General features: G+C 42.5%; 1 long non-coding RNA gene across 44 annotated transcripts in view; it reads left to right on the top strand.

The window, feature by feature from the left end:
* The window catches only part of LOC103350790 (uncharacterized), a 772,648-nt gene that overhangs the window by 279,579 nt on the left and 472,261 nt on the right, over positions 1 to 20,808 (top strand). For 30 of the 44 annotated variants that reach the window (XR_011378460.1, XR_011378458.1, XR_011378455.1 and 27 more), the window contains 2 exons: positions 3,166 to 3,296; positions 15,305 to 15,343. This is a non-coding gene — a long non-coding RNA (uncharacterized lncRNA). The remainder of the gene's footprint in view (positions 1 to 3,165; positions 3,297 to 15,304; positions 15,344 to 20,808) is intronic. The other 14 variants (XR_011378410.1, XR_011378411.1, XR_011378418.1 and 11 more) reach the window with 3 other exon arrangements.

Here is a 20,808-nt window from a genome sequence, read left to right on the forward strand (position 1 = left end):
GCAGGCAGCAGCCTTACCCACTATGCCAGAGCGTCAGCCCCAAGGAATTTTGAAGTTTTGCAACCCCCTTCCAGTGACTTCTCAGAATTTTCTGAACTATGTTCATTTGTCTCCATTCATTTATATATGGAACATTCTTTCAGAGCTCTCAAGATGGATCTCATTCTTTCCAACTTGATGTCACAAAATGAGCCTTCCTAAACAACATGCAAAGCTTCTGCCTTTGGCTAAGTTAGGGAGTTATTCAGCATTGCCTTTTTTTTTTCTCCTAGAGGTAAAAACATATTTGAGCTACTTCATTCAACTCCTTATAACCAATAATGGGAAGTTCCCTGACTAGGTATAGTGGTGAAATTCATGGCCATGGGAAAAAACAAAGGCAATTGTTCCAAGAAGATTTATGGTAATACTCCGTTCTAACCAACTGACATAAACTATCTTGGACTTGAGAGGAAAATGTTCCTTTCTTAGAGAAGCAAACTCAACAGATGTAATACATTTCAAGATTCTACAGTTCTCAGTAACCAAGAATTTCAAGGTCAGCCAGAAAACAGCTGCTTTTGTCTTGAGGCTGTTTAACCTGAACGTTAAGGTGATTTTGTGTTTTAAACTTTAGGGTTCTGACCTATTTTCCTTTCTCAAACAAACATGAAATGAACCATCGTCATTGCTGGTAAATATGCCCTCGAACCTGACCTGGCTGTACAAATAATGTCCGTTCTCCACGGTGATCAGAAGCAGCACTGTCTGACCATGGAAGGTGGCTAGCTGCATTTACAGACAGTGCAATCTAATTCTCCCTTCCGCAAATGTTGATTAAGCTGAAAGAGGATCCTTTGCAAAGCTAATTCAATAGCACCGTCTCCTCTCCCGAAGGGCTAGATGATGACCTCACTATCACATGAGGCCATTTGCTTCCCTTGCAGCAAAACCCACCATCTGGTCATCTGGCTTGGACTCTGCTGATTGGACTGGGAGTTTTTGTAGCACCCTTACTCTTGAGCTGGTGAGTGGGAGATGCAGAAGCTGGGAGGAAGGCGGCTGGACAACATAAGACTGCCCTGATCTCTTGGGGAGCCAGGTGAACTCTTAAGTGCTGCCTGATAGCACCAGGACCTCCCTGGCACTGACTTCCTATTGTCTAGCATTGGCCACAGATGACTTGGTCATTTATGATCAACATGACAGGGTGGACATACAAAAAAAAAAAAACTCTTCTTTATAATCTTATAGTCTTTGACTTTTAATCCTGTCATTAGACAGCTGTTCTAGGGAGGTCACTGAAGCATCGCCTTTATTAGCAAGGGATGAAGCATTTTCAAAATAACAGCCAACCTTAGCTTTGAATCACCTCTAAATTTGCTGCTTTATTGTTTTCTTATGTCAACTCTGATGCTAGTTCCTATTTTAGCCTCTCTTGGCATTACAGAGTTAGAATTCTGACTGAATCATTGAGGATAGAGGGAAAAATTGAGTATTGCACTGCCTTTGTTGAATCCAACTCCGGGTTAATTGCTGCTAATTATACAGCTATTTGTTTTTTTTAGTGTTGCATCTCTATTCAGGTCTACATGGAACGCAGGGTTAGGAAGACACTGGGAGTTTCCAAAGCAAGGCTCCAACACATCAGCTAATCAGAACCCACATGTGAGACTGACAAGTTGTCCTTCCTTTTATTTTTATAGTTTTTGAAGATTCTGGTCATATAACAGCAGAATTGGGAAAATCAACAGCCATATTCTGTTGTCAGCATCTGAGAGTGTTTGGTGTAGCTACCGTTGGGAGGAATGTTTACATATTATTCCTAAGGCAAATTACAAAATGATTTTAGTCACTGGTGATGCAAAATACATGCAAAAACAAGGGAAAAGGGCCCCTTTGATGGTCAGTCAGTGTTAAAAGGCCATATTGACAAATTAGGGACTGAGTATTCTATGTGCAGCCATTTAGCTTTTGAATGTCACGTAGTCAGCTTACTTTGACAGATGCAGTAAGTCTTGTTTGACAAAATAGCGAATGTTCCCATTCTTTTGGAATGTATCTTTATGTGACTTTGCATATTAAGTGCACATGAAATAGTTTATGTAAAATAAGGCACCATTAATTTTTGAACCTACCATAATTGATAGCGTACATGATAGTGTTCATGATAGTGTACCTAAAACACACCATGGGGTTTTTAACAAGAGAGAGACAAAAAGATGCATGAATAGACATATATACATGTATAGGTAAGGGGACAGGAGGCTAAAGTGGCTGACTCCTTCCGATTTCTTGACCCTTTCCTCATTCTAACCTTACTCCAATGTAGCCACAGGCTCTGGATTCAGCCAGTTCACATGAACGTGGCCTCTGATGGGTAGGAACCATTTGGGCCTTTTTTCCCTTCTGAACCAGACTACCTAATCAAAGCATAGAACAGTTTACCTAATTAACCACATTCACTCACATTCTCCTGTTTGCAGTTTCGAGATGGGTGAAGGTCAGACAGTCCAGAATTGCTTGTGGTGTAGATGGAATGCTTGTGAATGACAGAACTGGAGGACATTCACAGATAACTCACCAGCAAGAGGGAAGGACAGTGGCTGAGTGAGGTGAAGGAAATTGACACAGGAGAGGGTGGTGAGTGCTGCATAGCTGTCAGGGAAAGCACTCCCTAGGGAAAGCACTCCCTAGGAGTGTGTTTTAAATGAGGTTTCAGAGGAAGGTTGACAATCCAAAGTAGAGAAAATCTTTTCCTTTAAACAAATAATTAAGCATCAGTTGAGTGACAAGTATTTCTGTTCACCAACTCTTAAACTTTAAAATAGTCCTGTGACACAAAGATTCTTAGCCTCTGGAACAGCTTGCCACAGAGTGATAGAAATTGGAGCCATGATGGTGGCCTCAGAGCCTTCTATTTCATTGCACCACAGTGGCCTGTTCTAGTAGCATCCACAGAGAGGCAGTGCCAGCACTACGTGGTTGAAGGCTGAGACCTGTCTCCCGAGCCTAGGGCTCCTGGTACCTTCCACTGCGCTTGCTATTATCATTACTATCACCTGACCCCTCTGCTTCTGCTGGTCACAGAGGAAGCCATAAAAGATGCTCTTATGCCTATGAGATCCTGTGCAGGCACTGATAGAAGGTGATAAGCTAATTCATGCTCTGCTGTTCTCTTCACAGCAAGCAGCTCGTCTTCCTCTCAGCTATCACCTTCAATGCCCTGCACAGCATGCACGGTGGCAGCTCTGCTACTCAGCTGTCAGACAAACGGGGGAGAAAAAAGCCGGACTGTGACACCATGCTCATAGTAGGTAAATCTTCCACTCACCAGCACCTTCTATCCTGGCGTCATTTTGTCAACACAGATTTCATTAGGATGCGATTGATCTGAACGTCTCGGGGCTTCTGCACCTGCATTAGCTGCTCCTAATTGCTGTAATGTGGTTCCATTCTGATTTCATGCGAGCAGGGCAATCTTCACACATAAACTATTGGTTAATCACACATTTAAGACATCTGAAAGTATTGGTCGACTACATTTGTGGTTCTCTAGGATTTTCTTCTTTATTTGCCCTATCTGAACTTTTCCTGGTTCTTTCACTCCTCCTTTTACCATTCCGATTAGTCTCTAAAGCACTCATTTTATAAATAGAAAATCAGAACTGTGCTTTAGCGTTTATCTGTTAACTCACACTGGGATGTAGGGGAGGGGTGAGTGTGAACAATGACTCATAAGAACATTATTTTTTCTTCCGGGCTGAATAGTCTCACTGAAGCACATTCAGATGTGAGGATTGTGCCCGTTGAGGCCCCCACGCAGGTTGGGTAAGCAGCTTGTGTACACGTGGGCACACGTGTGTGCCTTGTTACTGCAGTGCTGCGCGTTCCTCCAGGAGAGGTTCTGCTGTAATGTGAGTTATGAAATTTCAAATAAAGGAAAAACAACAGCTGTAATGGGCCCAATCCAACGATGGCAAAAGGTGAATACAATTACTCCCTCTGGGAAGTAAAACGCTCGTTTAGTAGAGGGGAATTATCATTTCCAAGTAGAACATTTGGCTTCCTGAGAGCGAAAGTGTCAGCACAGCTTGATAATAACGCCTCAGGCTGTAATAGTACCCTTTCCCCTCTGAGAGCTGTATTCTTTCGCCTGAATTTACCTTCACAACATCCTTGCAAAGTTGGTAAGCTCAGTGTTACTGGCCATCTTTTATGGACGGACAAGCTGAGAGTCTAAAGATCCAGCATTTTGTCCTTAAAGCCCAGAAATCAATCTAGATCAAGGTTCCTAACCCTTGGCACTACTGACGTTTTTGATCAAGGGTTTTTTTTTTTTTTTTTTTTTTTTTTTTTTTTTTTTTTTTTTGCTGTGGGGGCTGTCCCGTGTGCTGTAGGATTTTAGCAACATCCCTGCTTTCTATGCACTAGATGCTGGTCGTGCTCCTACTGTGGCAACCATAAATGTCTCCAGACGTTGTCAGATGTCCCCCAAGGAGCCAGATCACCTCCAGTTGAGAATTGTTAATCTACTTGACTGGCCTGGACAATCTTCTATAGCCATTAGGAAACCTTAAGCATCCATAGGGTCTCTGACTTATAATAACAATACTTAGGTAGGATTTTCCTAAGTATTTACCTAACGGTTGTATATGTAAATGTGTTTGTAAGTGTAAACTTATTTAATTCTTACAGCAATTCTATTTTAATATTTTTTTCATATAAAAAAGCAGAACCACAGAGTGGTCAGCTTACTTGCCCAAGTTTATACAGCTGGGAAGCAGGGCTGGCTTCGTAGGCACAGAACCTCTACAACTGCACAGGGTCCCTATTTAGAAGGGCTCTGTGCTTGTTTAATGATCTGCTGTCACCATACTGAAATTCTTAATCCTTCCTTTGTGAACAAAGGAACCCGCATTTCCATTTGGGTTGGCTCCACAAGTCCGAATTTGATTCCAGGGAGTCTAAAGACTATATGTGTAACCTTCTCTCCACACTGCCTCTCATCTTTTACTTGTTCATCCACTCATTTATTCATTTGGTAAATTGCACTATGAGCTTTTTAGGGACCAGGCACTAGACTTGGCAGTGAGGGAACAATAGAGCCACAGCAGATGCTGTTCCTTCTCTCATGAAGCTAGCTGTCTCAAGAGGGAAACAGGCCAACAGACAGGCATTTGCAATTCAGCATGGTATGTGTGTCGATAGGAAAGGCCTGGTTGCCATGGGAGCATGTAGGCAGGCACTTAACATAGTCTAGGAGATCAGGAAAGTTTACATGATGAACCTTAAGGGCTGAATAGGAGTTACATAACCGAAAAATAAATAAATAAATAAAGAACAACAGTGATATAAGCCAAAGGAAATGGCAGTAAAAATGCCAAGAGGTGAAGGGAAGCATGACACAATTAGGGTATTAAAAATAGCATTGTATGGTTGGAGTGTTGGTATACGTCAGCCTTCCCTATGGTGATACAGTGACAGCCCCACCATCTCAGAGGATTATTACAATGGAGGCTAATGTTGCAAGTGTTGTGATGTTGAGTTGTAGTGCTGCTCCTTTAATCTCTGCTTTAGGGTGAAGCTGGAAGATCAGTTCCTAATTTGGCCATGCCATCCTATGACAGAGGGGAAGGATTGAAATGGCTGAACCATACAATAGCTCAATCTCTTTAGCTCACATCCCCCTGGTCAGTCAAGGATGTGACCCAATTAGTAATGAATTGAGCAAGGAAGTATTCTCTTTCCCTAAGGGGAAGATAGAGACTAACTGGGAACAATAACTAACTGGGAACTATGGAAGAGTGGGAGGAAAGGAGTAATAAGAGATGAATTTTTTGAAATAATTAGAAGCTGGGTTCAATAAAGTCTCATAGATCATATTAATGAGTTTAGACACAGTCTATTACTCATTCCTGTATATTAGGCACTCAGTATTTGGTCTTAAGTGTCTCATTTAAAATCTGCTTTCAGGAAACAATAATAACAACAACCACAGTGATAAACAGTAAACACAACAAACTTATTGCACCCTCAAGTAAAAAAGACTCTTGTCTGATAAGTAGGTATAGGGAAAGAATCATTAATTTGGAGTGTCAGGCAATAATGTGCTAGTCAAGATAGAATTTTGATTTTTTTTTTTAAATTTATTTGACAGATAGAGTTAGTGAGAGAGAGAGGGACAGAAAGAAAGGTCTTCCTTCTGTTGGTTCACCCCCAAAATGGCCACTACAGCCAGAGCTACGCCAATCCAAAGCCAGGAGCCAGGTGCTTCCTCCTGGTCTCCCATGCGGGTGCAGGGCCCAAGCACTTGGGCCATCCTCCACTGCCTTCCCAGGCCACAGCAGAGAGCTGGACTGGAAGAGGAGCAACCGGGACTAGAACCCGGCATCCATATGGGGTGCTGGCACGCAGGCGGAGGATTAACCAAGTGAGCCATGGCGCTGGCCCCCTAGAATTTTGATTTTGTCTGTGGAGGAAGGAATTTCTTGGGGTGAGGGAAATCATCCCTTTCTCCTTAAGTTGATGTTGAATGTGGTTTTATTGATTAAGATCAATTGACACATTTGTTGGTTGCATTCTACATTTCAGGAACTGTGTTAAAGGTTGAATTCACATCCTCAAAATACAAACAAGAGTGTTGAGGGGCAGCTGGAGCAGTGGAAAGAGCATCGATGACTCCTTACTTCTGACAGGCCACATTCTACTTCAATACATTCAGTTAATATCTGCGTGAACTTGGACAAGTGATTTAACATCTTTGAATTTGGGTTTTCCTGTTTGTAAAATGTGATTATAATAATTCCATCACAAACACAAACTCAACAATAATAACTTTTGTTGAGAGCTTCTAGGCACAGGCACATGGCTAAGGACTTTGCATTATGATGCCTAAAGCTTTTCTCAGACTTACGAAATTAGCATGAGAAGGTCTTCAAAAAGTTTGAAGAACGTGTGTCTTCTGAAAACATTGCAAAGGTTTAAATTTTTGCCTCAAAATAATTTGTTTCAATCTCCCATTCACTGGTTCACCCCTCAAAAGGCTGCAATGACTAAGGCTGGGCCAGTCTGAAGCCGGGAGCTAGGAGCTAAGAGCTTCTTCCAGGTCTACCACATGGGTGCAGGGGACCAAGGGCTTGGACCATTCTCCACTGCTTTCCTGGAGCATTAGCAGAGAGATGGATTGGAAGCGAAACATCTGGGACTTGAACTGGAGCCATATGGGATGACTGTGTTGCAGGCTGTGTCTTAACTACTTGAGCAATAGCTCCAGCCCCCTAACCTGTTTTTTTTTTTTTAATTAATTTATTTGAAAAGCAGAGTGACAGAGTGAGTGGGAGAGACAGAGACAGATAATCCATCTGCTGGTTAATTTCCCAAATGACCACAACAGCCAGATCTGGACCACAGAGCCAGGAGCCAGGAAATCCATTCTGGTGTCCTGCATATGTGGCAAGGTCCCAAGTAGTTGGGCCATCCTCAGCTGCCTTTTCCGAAACATTAACAGGAAGCTAGACCAGAACCAGAGCAGCCAAGAACTCAAAATGTCACTCCAAAATAGGATGCTGATGTGGCAAGCAGCAGCTTAACACACTGCACCACAGTGCTGACCCCAAATAAACTTATTTTTAAATCCCATTTTCCCTGAACTTTTTGATGAAAACTCCTACCTGGATTTTACAGAAGAGAAATTGATAAATAAGAAGGTTAAGCAGTTTGCCCCGTGTCAGACATTTAGTAAGGCATGCATGTAGCCTGAAAGTGAGCTCACTTATGTGCTGATGAAAGCTCAACTCTTTATGAATAAAAATATAAATATTAATGATAATAGTAGTAGTGAGCAAGATGCCATTCCAAGGTCTTTTTAAAATGTTGCCTCTAATTTTTGTGGGGAGCAACTCGGACTAGACTAAGTTACTGGAATTAAGACTTATTCTATGCATCTGCTCTCCCACAATATGGCGCTGGGAGAGAAGAAAACAGCTTCTACGCAGCTGCCTCTTGCCAACTTGAGTGATGACCTCCAGGAGCTGATCCTGCTCCTGATTGGAGGAGAGCAGCGTACTCGGCGTGTGGGCAGCCGAGTTAGGATTGGCGGAGGAGGACTATAAAGGAGGAGAGAGACAGCATGCACCAGGAACATCTAAGGGGAACATCCGTGCAGCCCCCGAGAGAGCCGGCCGGTGGTGTGCCGCTCCCCTGCGGAAGTGGGGAATGTGGCAGGGGGAACCGCCCTTCCACAGAGGTGGAAGGGACAGTAGCCAACCCGGGAAGAACCAGCAGCAAACCCGGGGAGGGCCGAGCAGACAAAAGAACAGCGCAGGGTCCTGTGTCGTTCCTCCACGAAGACGGGGAGCGACATAATGGTGCCGAGACTCGGATAGGAAACTTAGGAGGGAAGAAACGGGAAGAAGTGGGAAAATATCGGAGAGAGAGACTAGCAAACAGCCTAGGGAAAAGCCGGACGAAAAAGGTGCCGGAAGAAGCTATTGAAAGTCTAGGCATAGACTCGGATATGGACTACGGGGGGAAGCTGGGAGAAATCTCTAAGGTCGAAAGCGAAAGTGAAAGCTAGAACAGACTCGGATACGGACTGTGGGGAGAAGCCAGGAGAAATGAGGGAGGAATATTGTTGGAAGAAAACTTAGGGAAACATACCGGGTAGAGAAAAATGTTAGGGAAATTGAAGCCGCGGGAGGCAGGCCGAGGCGGAGACGAAAGCTACTTTGGGATTCGTCGAGTTAGCCCGGGAATAAGGGGTGAAAAGTTAAAACCAGAAGCGGAAACGTGAGCTGGGTTGAATTCGCCAAGTTAGCCCGGGGAACTTGGATTGAATGCTAGTGGCGGAAACGTGAGCTGGGGCTGTGTGACTCACGGAGGCTGCCGCGCGCAGAGAGAACGTGCGGGGCACAAGTAGATAGGGAACGCTGGGCTGGTGCGAGGCCGTGGTGCGGGCGCGAAGCCGGGAAGCCGCGCAGATGAGAGAAGCTGGCTGAAGCGGCTCAGAGCCAGGAAGCTGCCGAGAAGCCGCCGCGGGGCGGCGAGGTGCCGAGAAGCAGCCTCGGGGCGGGCGCCGGGAAGCCGCAGGGATAAGAGAAACAGAAGTTTAGAAGTAAAATGAGAGAAATAGGAATGCTGGCAAATAGAAGTAAAATAGGAGAGATAGGAATGCCCGGAGGTAGAGAAATAGAAAAAAATAAGGCCTCCCCTCAACATGGCAATGAGAGAGCTTGGATTTGGTCTGCCTGATTAGGGAGGTGGTGAGCACCTGCGGGCGGCTAGCAGCTTATGCGCCGCAGGTCACCGAAGACAGGCACGAATTAACATCAATACGTCTCCCCACAATACCGCAATGAGAAGGCTTGGATTCGGTTTGCCTGATTGGTAGGGCTTGTAAGCACCTGCAGGCAGTTCTAGCAGGGAAGGGCATGCGCTGCAGGGCACCGAACACAGGCACGCATCAGCGCCTAAAAACCTCCTCACAACATGGCGAAGAGAGGACCCGGATTCGGTTTGCCTGATTGATAGGACTTGTAAGCACCTGTGGGCAACTCTAGCAAGCAGAGCAGAGTGTGTGCCGCGGGGCACCGAAGACAGGCGCGTATCAATGCCAAAAAATAAAAAGAAAGGGGGATCTGTGGGGAGCAACTCGGACTAGACTAAGTTACTGGAATTAAGACTTATTCTATGCATCTGCTCTCCCACAATATGGCGCTGGGAGAGAAGAAAACAGCTTCTACGCAGCTGCCTCTTGCCAACTTGAGTGATGACCTCCAGGAGCTGATCCTGCTCCTGATTGGAGGAGAGCAGTGTACTCGGCATGTGGGCAGCCGAGTTAGGATTGGCGGAGGAGGACTATAAAGGAGGAGAGAGACAGCATGCACCAGGAACATCTAAGGGGAACATCTGAGAACACCCGTGCAGCCCCCGAGAGAGCCGGCCGGTGGTGTGCCGCTCCCCTGCGGAAGTGGGGAATGTGGCAGGGGGAACCGCCCTTCCACAGAGGTGGAAGGGACAGTAGCCAACCCGGGAAGAACCAGCAGCAAACCCGGGGAGGGCCGAGCAGACAAAAGAACAGCGCAGGGTCCTGTGTCGTTCCTCCACGAAGACGGGGAGCGACATAATGGTGCCGTGACTCGGATAGGAAGCCTAGGCAGGGTTTAGTGTCGTTCCCCCACGAAGAGGGGGAGCGACAATTTTCATGGATGCACTTTCAGAGCATGCACATGATATGTAATCTTAGATTTAATATTGTATATATATGTATGTATAAAACCATGTGTGTCTATATCTATATACAAAGTTACCTTAAAAAACTTGTGGAAAAATGGAATTAATGGATGTTTATTTAGGTGCAAAACAGTTTTTCCATGAACTTTCTGAAGTACTCTCTTAAATCTCTATCTATTGTCTTTCTATTCTAGGGGTCTGTGATTGTAAGTGAAGTATATTAGGTTGTCCAATTTATTAGACCCTACCATAGGAATATTTCAGTGGGAAAAAAATCTAAACTATGAATTTAAGAAGACTTAATAGAAAGCTTGTAAACATTGTACCTAAATAAGAGTTAATGAGCTTTGGATGTAGGTCTTCAGACTTAAATACAATGTATGAACTCCACCAAGTGGACTTTATCATGGATTTTGACTTTCCAGGGCTTTTCTTTTTCACTCCCTCTTGGTTTAAACTATATTTGAAATAGTTGAAATAGTTCAGTGATCTATGGAGATAAGTGAATTATTAATATAAATTATTTTCATAACTTTTCTGTTTTTAAATTTTTGTGATTTTCTTCTGTGTTCAAGTTCCCAAGTATGTTCTCTTTCATCATTTTATTAGATAATCACACGGAGTAGCTAGTCATTTTACTTATTTGTTCTATTGTCAGGCTTGTCTAACAGGCTAAACAATGTCCTATATTTTGCCTGGCGGTGTTTGAGATGTATGTATATAGCTTCCCTTTTAGGCGTGTCTTTCCCCCTCGAAGATCAAATTAAAAGAAATCACCAGTTGAAAACCATTAGTCTGAAGTGCTGTTTATCCTTCTGTATGAATGTGACTGCCATTTTCTAATTAAAACAAAGCCTCTAGAACAGTCCTTCTCTGTTGCCCTCAGCTTGTTGGCTCTTGTGAGCCTCTTTTATAATATCTTAATAAAATCTGAGTTTGAATCACTAACAGCTTTAAGATTTAGTTATGAGGCCAAATGAAGAATTTGTTCTACCCTTAAGCAGTCCTGCTGCCTTTAAGAAAGAGGATTATATTTCCCAACCCACAACAATAAAATGCACATTATAATGGTGCGTACATCAATGCCCATGCTAACACTGAGTGGCTTTTCACTTGGGGCAGACAGTGTTTCAGTTCCAAATCTTAAAAAGTCCATGATGCTAATGTAGCCCATTTTCAAAGCAAATGAAAATGCCTTTCAGGTAGTCCAAAGTTTTTCAACATTATCTGGTGATGTTTCTCAAAGAGCAGTCTACTCATTATTACCCATGTAAGGGCCATGTGATGGCCCTGTTAAAAACACAGGTTCTGAGGCATGCATCATGACACAGTGGGTTAAGCTGTCATTTGTGATGCCAGAATCCCATATTGCAGTCCCTGGGATCCAGTGTTGTCTTCTCCAATCCCTGGGAGGCAACAGGTAATGGCTCTCTGCCCCTCACATGGTAGGACTGGGTGGAATTCCTGGCTCCTGGCTTTGGCCTGGCCCAGCCCTGGCTCTTGCAGGTATTTAGGGAATGAACCATGAACCGGCCGATGGGAGATCTCTCTCCTCCTTTTCTTTCTTCCTCTTTTCCTCTCCCCTCCTCCCATGCTACCTTCCAAATAAATAAAACTAAATAAATAAGCCTAAAAAACATACTGTGTCTCAGGCAGTACCCAGCCCCTCCAGAATCAGTGTTGGATTTTGCATTGTGCACTTGATTCTTTGCACACTAATATTTGAGAAGTAATGCCATGGAGAACCAGATGAAAAATGAGATAAAACTTCATAATTTGTCAACAGAGACTTAGCAAAACAGTTGGTACTGAAACTGTTTTTTTAGAGTTTAGTAGAGATTTACCAACTAGTATACTACTTGCCTCTGGTGGTGGTTTTTAGTGTAGCTTGGTGGTCCATGATCATTAAGCTCAACTCCATGACTATCTGTACTTGTCCTAAATTCATGATATAACAAGTAGGATTAAAATATTGACTTCTGTGCAAAATTCAGGAACAACTATGTTTTTAAAGATATAATTGCTTGTTTTAAAATACATTTATTTTATTTATTTGAAAAGGAGAGAGAGGTCATCCAACTGCTGGTTTACTCCTCAAATGCCCACAACAGCCAGAACTGGGCCAGGCCAAAGGCAGGAGCCCGGAATACCATCTGCCTAGCTCCAAAGGCATGCTCCAGCTATAAATATTTAAAGATCTTTACAATTTGATTTCATGTTGCATTGAAAATATAGTTACTAGTTGTTAGAGTTAAAAAGCAAATTGGAGGAGTGGGTGTTTGATGCGATGGCTTACATCATTACTTGGGACACACATCCTATATTGGAGTGCTTTGTTCAGGGCCCAGTTACTGTGCTTCTGATCCAGCTTCCTGCGAATTTCTTGCTAATATATATCCTTGGAGGCAGCAGATGATGGCTTAAGTGTTTGGATGCCTGCAGTCCATGTAGGAGATCCAGATAGAGTTCCAGAAACCTGGCTTAGGTTTGGCCCAGCCTGAACTGTTGTGGGGTTTGGGGACTGAACCAAAGAATAGCGGATCACTCTTTGTTTTCTTTCTCCCCTCTATATCTCTGCCTTTCAAATAAAATGAAAATAAATAATGATTTCAAAAATCAAAAATGAACTCTTGAGTTTTAAAGTTCTGTGTTTAGGTTAGAATAGAAAGTTTAGCAAACCAATCACATGGGATAAGGGATGCTGATCATTCTACAAAACAATGAAAAAACACCTGCTCTTCCTGTTCTAACAGGTTGAATTTCAAAGTGTGGCCCATGAACCAGTGGTATCAACAATAAGCAGGGGGCTTCTTAGAAATGCAGAGTATCAGGTTCTACTCACAGTTTCCTAAATTTGAATCTGCAGTTCAATACAAGGCCCAGGTGATTCATACGCATATTAAGTTTCACAAGCACTATGCTAAGAAATCACTAGTTCCTAGAAATATGGATTAAATATAGGCGCAGGATTATTTGATTGCCTAGGAATTGAGATTTTCTCTTATGGTTAAAAAAATTTAAAAACACAGTTACCAGAAATGAATGACCCTTAGAATACAGTTGGAGATGAACAATGAGCCCTTGTAGATAGAAAATTATCTGAATAGAATTAACAATGGTTTTGTAGGATCCTCGGAACTGTCACTAGAATCATTATTAATTTTAAAAAAAGATCTTTCTTTTGCTGTCAAGTATAAAAGAAGATAATGTGTATTAAATATGGAAGATTCACAGATGACAAGAGCATCTGGGTGGTGAGAAACTTGGTGGAGGGGATAGAGTAATCCATGTTGGAATCAGTAGATTTATGTCGATAAATGAGAGCTAAAATATTTTTTAACTTACTTTGTGTTTGGTATAATAAAGAGAGGACTTTCAGAAACAGATGGCAAATCGAAATAGTTTCAGTATGTAGTATGTAATGAGAATGTACAGCAAGTTCTAGGATGTTTGTATCACCAAAGAAAATAGTACTGTTAGCATCCAGATCTAGGAACAAAGCAAGTGTCCAAGAGTCCCCCAGGGAAAGTAGGAGAGACCCCTACTTTCAAATAAGAACTGGAAAATCAGTTGCTTTGAATATCTTGTGGTGAACTGCATGTTTCCTGATGTGGACATTTTATGCCATTTCTAAACATCTTAGGATGTTTATGCTATTATTGGAGACTCTGCAGCCAAATTACCTGGACTAGGCTTTGATTGAGACACTGATTCATTTTGCTCTCTCTATGTGAGAAACAAATACGAGCTTTGTAAGTCAGACCCATAGTCAGCAGACCCAAACAGTGTTATGTTCATCTTTTCTCAATCTAATTTTCGTGAGTCAAAGGTAGATCTGGAATATTGGCTGCTATGCAAGATTCAGCACTAAATACTTAATTTTTGCTTTTAATGAATCTTTTTTCTTAAGGGGTGCCATTTTAACAGGAGCTATTAAGATGACAAATGTCTTAAAAATAGTAGAAATTCCCTAGCCTGGTCATTAATAGGTAAAATAAAATGTAGATTAAAAACAAAAGCAAAAACTCTTATAATTCATTCAGTTAACCACTGTCACTTTTGGGGGGAAAGGATCGACCTTGTAGGAAGTGATAAAATAACACTGCAAAGTACAATATTTGTCGACTAGTGACAGAAAATAGTCCCATAGATAGTGGATCAGTACTGCTTATTCATGAAGGTATTTAGAACTACAACATTGCTTGACATTGTAGACATTTATTCATGTTCTGTGGTTTGAACTCAACAGAAGGGAACAATTTTAAATAGAGAACAGAGAAGAAAGAGATTATCTCCCTTCTCCCTCTGCTCATTTCACACCTTCTTGAATGAACAAAACTCATCTTTTCAGAATATACATTTAATGATATAGTAACAAATGCACTACTAAGGTGGGAAAATAGATGTACTAGAGAATCAGTCATCTCTGGGAGATGCTTCAGATTGGGAGAATGACCTAACACCCCCCCCCCCACACACACACATGATGAGGGGAGCCTTTTGTTCCATGAAATGTTCTTTTTTTCCCTCTTGCACTTTCCCTGCTGTCCAATAGGAAAACAAAGACAGAAACAAAGGAAAACCAAACCAAACCACCAAACAAACAAAAAAACAAAACTCCCAAACCTTCTGAACTGTTTTTAGAAAGATCAGTCTTCTTTCCTGGGATATGCAATGAATAAGAGTTGGCATGTTTAGCAGTCAATTTGGGAATAGAGGTCAAAGGTCATTATCTAACAGGCACCCAAAGGGAATCAATCTGTCCCTCAAAGATCCTGTCAGATGCACCTGAGCCTCCCTGGGGTGTGTGCAGAGTGGCTCATGGTCAAAGCCAGGAATGCTCATTGGCACTCCAGGGGAAATTAGATTTTTCTGTCAATAGAAAATTGCAATGTCCTGGACAGGTGATCAGTTATCAAGCCCCACGATCAGTTTGCATTTCAGCATTCAGCAGGTGGGGCAGAAGACAAGTAACATTTATCATGTTTACCAGGTTTGCCAACAACAACCTTTTTTAATCAGTTCTAATCTGTGCTTTTGGTTATCAACTTTGGAAAGAAATTGAGCAACTCTGTCTTCTTTTTCTCCCTAGCAGATTGGTGAATTCTCCGAGTCAGATGTCTGCATTTCTGTAAGTTACAAATATGTTTAAATATACCCCACCCCCATTTCTCTCTTTCCTTGGGTTAACTGAATTGTGTGCACAAGTCTGCCCCATGAGACTCAGGCTCTAGGCCAGTGTGGTGAGTGGTGGGAGAATGAAAGTGAGAAAGCCTGAAGCAAAGTCTTCTTTAAGACTAAACAGTATGGGATTTGTTCACACCTTTTTTTTCCATCTCACCATTAAAAGTAAAGAGGAATTGCTTTTCTTTTTTCATCCTGATTAGAGGACTTCACTGGATTTGTGGCAAATAAATTGACAAGCGAGGGCACTGATGACAAGAGAGCGATAATTGATGGTGGCAGGTGGGGGCCTGGTGCACTGGCATGTCCTGTGGAGGGTGAGCCAAGGACATCTATCAATCAAATTGGTGACAGCAGCCGGAGAGACTTAATTGGAGATTCATTGAACCTTTAATGATGTGACAGAGAAAAATAAGGATGCTTAAAAGGCTCTCGGGCTATTTCTTTTCCTTCGTTGCAGCAACTCTCATAGAAAGAGTGGAAAGTGGACATCGCTGCAGGGTTGAACATTCATTGTTCCAATCAAAGTTAATCACATTGTTTTGAGAGGCAGAGGAGTGAAAGTATTTACCATTAGTCCTTCCTGGAATCAGATCTATATCTGGAGATTTAGAGATTCGGCTGTCCCTGGGCTTGCGCATAATGAGGGATGCTTAGTGAGTGCCTGCCTACCACATGCTTAACAGAGTTACCGGGAAGGTGCAGATACTGTCTGCCAGAGGATGTGTTCTAAGCACCATGAGGGAAGAAGTCCTCTCTTTAACTTAAAGATCACCGCTACCCCCCACCCCCCCAGCCCATTCGTGCAGAGAATATTTTTCAGGATTTTTTTTTCCAATTTCAAAATAATTTTATTTCTCATTTGGGAAAGGGAAGCCGCTGAGAGGTATTTGACTTTTAGGCATAGGAGTTTTGCTTAAAGTTAGCACTGCAGGAAAAACCCCGGGAGTTTCAGGGCACAGTGTGTGAAGCATGAGTAAGGTAGCTTTCGCCATCTAAGATCTTATATTTTCATGTTGATGGATTTCTTTATTTCTCCATTCTAAGTGATATTTTTGGGCACCTCCTATGCAGAGAACGCTGTTCAGCCAAGTCCAACCAAGAGCAACAGGGCCTGGTTATCTTGTTGATGGAGGTCACAGTTGGATGAGGGAGAGCAGACACACACGTTAAATGTCATGATGTCATAGGTGAGAACTAATGGAAGTTGTGTGGACTCTTGCTGCCCAGGATGGGAGAGGCTATAGCTATAAACACAGTAAGCAACATTTTTTCAGTGTCTCTTGAAAATCACTATTTTTACTGGAACATTTGTTCCCAAAACGTGGAGAAGTAAGGTAAGAAAGAACCTGAACTTACTGTGGCAGAGGTTCTTTACTAAATGGTATCCAAATTTAGGCAAGTGACTCATTTTATAGATGATGGAGATTAATCCAGTTTTCCAGCCCATTCCTCAGTTTTAAATTCAGCATCTTGCCATGCATTTTCTTTTCTACAAGTCAGTGACTACAGACATGACCCATTCATTAGTCAATGGAGAAATAGAAACTAATTTTCAGAAGTTCCTAAAAGGTCAACTTCTTGTCCCAGCCAGGCACAATCTGTTTTTTGATATGCATAGAGGTCCCAGTTCAACATGTGTTCTTCCTGTACTACCCACGCTTCAAGAAGGTGACAGCCTGAGGGGCCGCTTAGTGGCTGCAGTGTAAAGTGGGCTGATCGCCGTTCATTTGTCTCTCACCAGATCAGTCCTGTCAGACAATTGTGTCTATTTCCCTTCCCCTCCATGGACATCTTCAGAAGAAAACTCACAGAGGCATAAAACACATTAATCAAGAAACTGGATCACCATAAACAGTACACAGCTCTATACTATACTTTTCAGAAAAAAAGTCATTAAAATTATTTTGGGCAGGGGCTGGCCTTGTGGCATGGTGCGAAAGGCATCCGCCTACCAGTTCCTATCCTGGCTGCTCCACTTCCAATCCAGCTCTCTGCTGATGGCCTAGGAAAGCAGTGGAGGATGGCCCAAGTGTTTGAGCCCATGCACCCACATGAGAGACTTGGAGGAAGCTTTTGGCTCCTGGCTTTTGCCTGGCCCAGCCCTGGCCAGTGAGGCCATCTGGGGAGTGAATCAGTGGATGGAAGATTGTCTTACTCTCTCTCTCTCTGTCCCTCTCTCTGTCCCTCTCTCTCTGTAACTCTGACATTCAAAGAAATAAATCTTTAACAAAATATTTTAAAAAAAATTTAGGCTGCTTAATGGTTAGAAGATTTGGGGGATCCAGTTTGCAAAGGAAGTCTCCAGATTAAGCGTTTGTGCTATATTTCATATGTGCCGTTTTCATTGAAAATTTTGAGGTAGAAAAAATTCTCTCAGATACATCCTTTGTTTCTAGGCTGTTTAAATTGTTTTTTATTTATTTTTTTAAACTTTTATTTAATAAATATAAATTTCCAAAGTACAGCTTATGGATTACAATGGCTTTCCCCCCATAACATCTCTCCCACCCGCAACCCTCCCCTCTCCCACTCCCTCTCCCCTTCCATTCACATCAAGATTCATTTTCGATTCTCTTTATATACAGAAGATCAGTTTAGCATACATTAAGTAAAGATTTCAACAGTTTGCTCCCACACAGAAACATAAAGTGAAAAATACTGTTTGAGTACTAGTTATAGCATTAAATCTCAATGTACAGCACACTAAGGACAAAGATCCTACATGAGGAGTAAGTGCACAGTGACTCCTGTTGTTGACTTAACAAATTGACACTTTTGTTTATGGCATCAGTAATCACCCTAGGCTCTTGTCATGAGTTGCCAAGGCTATGGAAGCCTTTTGAGTTCTCCGACTCTTATCTTGTTTAGACAAGGTCGTATTCAAAGTGGAGGTTCTCTCCTCCCTTCAGAGAAATTGAACAGAAATTGATCACTGGGACTAGTGAGATGGCATTGGTACATGCCACCTTGATGGGATTGAATTGGAATCCCCTGGTATGTTTATATTTAACAGTGATCACTTTTCAGTTAAGTTTCATCACTTAAGAATTGTATATTGATTACAGTATTCAACCAAAAGTATTAAGTAGAACAAACAAAAAAAATACTAAGAGGGATAACATATTAAGTTGCTCATCAACAGTCAGGGTGAGGGCTGATCAAGTCACCGTTTCTCATAGTGTTCATTTCACAGGTTTCCTTTTTGGTGCTCAGTTAGTTGTCACCTATCAAGGAGAACAAGTGGTATTTGTCCCTTTGGGATTGGCTTATTTCACTCGGCATAATGTTTTCCAAATTCCTAACAGGGATCACTTTTTAGTTAAAATTTAAACACCTAAGAATAATTGTGTGTTAATTACAGAGTTCAGCCAATGGTACTAGAACAAAAAAAATACTAAGATGGATAAAGTATTACATTGTACATCAACCGTCAGGACAATAGCTGATCAAGTCACTGTTTCTCATAGTGTCCATTTCACTTCAACAAGTTTCCCCTTTTAAATTGTATGATTAACTTTCCTACTTTCCTAGATTTTAGAAAGATATTATTCCTAGGTTGGAAAATTATCTGAGGAACACAAATTGCTTATGAATTGGAAGTGTAGGCCATGAACCACCTCAAGATATCTTTAGAAATGAGACATGAGAATCAAGGCTGGAATAATTCTTTTTTTTTTTTTTTTCAAAGATTTATTTATTTATTTGAGAGGCAGAGTTACCGACAGAGCGTGGGGGAGAGAGGTCTTTCATATGTTGGTTCATTCTCCAGATGGCCACAAAAGCCAGAGCTGGGCCCGTCTGAATCTAGGAGCCAGGGATTTTGGGTCTCCTACCTGGTTATACAGGAGACCAGCACTTGGGCCATCTTCCCACTGCTTTTCCAAGCCATCAGCAGGGCACTGAATCAGACGTGGAGCAGCCAGGACTTGAACTGGTGTCCGTATGTGATGCTGGCCCTGCAGGAGGAGCCTTAACCTACTAAGCTACAGTGCTGGCCCCTGGAATAATTGTTTATTAGTGTTTTGTTCAAATCATCAGAGTGAATCCCCCATACAAAATGTCCATCAAATGGACATCCAGTCCAAGTTTGTTCCCATGCTGCCAGGAAGACTCCACTTCCTAAAGCAGCCCAATCTGTCTTTTTTTTTTTTTTGACAGGCAGAGTGGACAGTGAGAGAGAGAGAGACAGAGAGAAAGGCCTTCCTTTGCTGTTGGTTCACCCTCTAATGGCCACTGTGGCCGGCACGCTGCGGCCGGCGCACCACGCTGATCCCATAGCAGAAGCCAGGTACTTCTCCTGGTCTCCCATGGGGTGCAGGGCACAAGGACTTGGGCCATCCTCCACTGCACTCCCTGGCCACAGCAGAGAGCTGGCCTGGAAGAGGGGCAACCGGGACAGAATCCGGCGCCCCGACCGGGACTAGAACCCGGTGTGCCGGTGCCGCAAGGCGGAGGATTAGCCTAGTGAGCCGTGGCGCCGGCCCCCAATCTATCTTTCAATGAGTTTCTGTTAAGTACCTTTCTTTCTGTTGAGCAGAAATCAGACTTCTGGTTTCATACAGTCTCTGGACTGTCTTTGACTATTTAGGTTAAGCAGGACAATTCCGTAAGTCTCTAAATAAAAAACAATTAAAGATCCCCATTTCCCATAACTGTCTTTATACCATGTTTTAGCTTGAAGTGCTTTCATCATCAGAGTTGCTAGTTGACCTAATTATAACCCATTGTCTCTAGTTTCTTTTTAAAACAGCTTGTGAGGACTTGAACACAACTATAGCAAAAGTCTGGTCAGGTTTGACAAGAGCAGGGCCACCTTTTCTTCTCTTGCAAGTCAAAGCTCTTTAATTAATCAATTAATTAGTTTTTGCTATAGTCAGGTTTTGATGGGTGATTTTATGTCAGTTTGGCCCAGTTATTTGATCAATTATTGTACATATTTCTATGCAGGTATTTTTGGATGAGGGTTCAATGTAAATCTATGGGCTCTGTGTAAAGCAGATCACCCTCCATGATATGAGGGGGCCTCACCCAAACATTTGAAGGCGTGCATAGAACAAAGCCAGACCTCCCCCGGAGAAGAAGTAACTCTGCCAGTAGAGTTTCCCGACATTTCCTGACTGCTGGTCTACCCTGTGGATGCTGGGTCCAAAGCCTCCACAATTGTGTGGGACAGTGCCTTAAAATAAATCTCTCTATATCCTATTGGTTCTGTTTCTCTGGAGAACCGTGACTAAATCTAGACTCAGGTAACACCCAGTGTGTTTCGTCATTTCTGATGTGTCTTCTAAATCTATTCCTTCTCAACACCAGAGTGTTCATTCTACACATTGACAAAAACGTCAGAGTTGATGACATTTCCGCATGTTAAGGACAATGGGTTTTCTTTATGTTAACAATTATAAAATGATT

The sequence above is a fragment of the Oryctolagus cuniculus genome, chromosome 8 (genome assembly GCF_964237555.1).
Source record: "Oryctolagus cuniculus chromosome 8, mOryCun1.1, whole genome shotgun sequence".
NCBI classification, from domain to species: Eukaryota; Metazoa; Chordata; class Mammalia; order Lagomorpha; family Leporidae; genus Oryctolagus; species Oryctolagus cuniculus.